Here is a 1061-nt window from a genome sequence, read left to right as displayed (position 1 = left end):
TGTTTCAATGGCTATCCAAGGTACACAAGTACCAATGTACATAAAACACTTTTTTTTTTTGGTATTTTTCTGATTTTTCAATTTTTTTTTTAATTTTTATGAAAAAAAAAAAATAATAAAGCAAAACTGAAAACGAATAAACAAAACATGTTAACCAAAGCGTAGCATAAAACAAGACTAACTTAAAACAAGAAAGCAAAACACACAAGTAATGCATAAACAAAAGAGAGAGAGAAAAAAAGTGACTAAATCACTTAGAGCCTTTTTCTTTCCACACCTTAGAGGAACTTTTCCGTTTGGCAAACCCTTGATCCGAAGGTGAGGGAGAAGAATTAAACTATTCAAATTNCCAGCTCTGTCAAAGGAACTTTGTCAATGTCCTTTGATTCCTCAATTGCAGTGATCTTGGCATGAAATCTCTCAAGTAGAGATTTAAGCATCTTTCTAACAATCTTGGGTTTGGAAATGGTTTCCCCAAGATTAAAGGCTGAGTTCACTATGTCCTTGAGCCTGGCATAGAATTCATCGAACGACTCATCCTCCTCAATCTTGGTCTCTTCAAAGCTTGTAGTAAGCCTCTGAAGTTTCAAATCCTTGACAGTCTTAGTTCCTTTATAGGTTGTTCGGAGGATGGTCCATGATTTCTTTGCAGTTCAGTAGAGGATATCTTCTTAAACTTCTCATTTGTGACCGCATTGAATAAAGCATTCAATGCCTTGCTACTGAAGTTAGCTACTTTGATCTTTGCATCATCCTAATCAGCCCACGCTTCCTTAGGCTTAGTCCAGCCTATCTCCAGGGCTTGCCACACTTTTTCATCTAATGACTACAAGAAAGCTCTCATGCGTGCTTTCAGTATGTATAGTTAGTACCATAAAATAAAAGAGGTATAATTAAAGATTGTCCTCTATCCATAATAGTAGGGGTTAATGGATCACACAACAAAGATTAACCCTGATCAGAGTGTGCTCGCTTTGATACCACTTGATAGGCCAAGAATGTGTTGACCCTTTGCGATAACTTAATTAGCCAAGTGAATTAATTAAATTAATTAACATGTA

The sequence above is a fragment of the Quercus suber genome, unplaced genomic scaffold (genome assembly GCF_002906115.3).
Source record: "Quercus suber isolate HL8 unplaced genomic scaffold, Cork oak 2.0 scaffold_162, whole genome shotgun sequence".
NCBI lineage: Eukaryota > Viridiplantae > Streptophyta > Magnoliopsida > Fagales > Fagaceae > Quercus > Quercus suber.
This window is presented reverse-complemented; position numbering follows the sequence as displayed.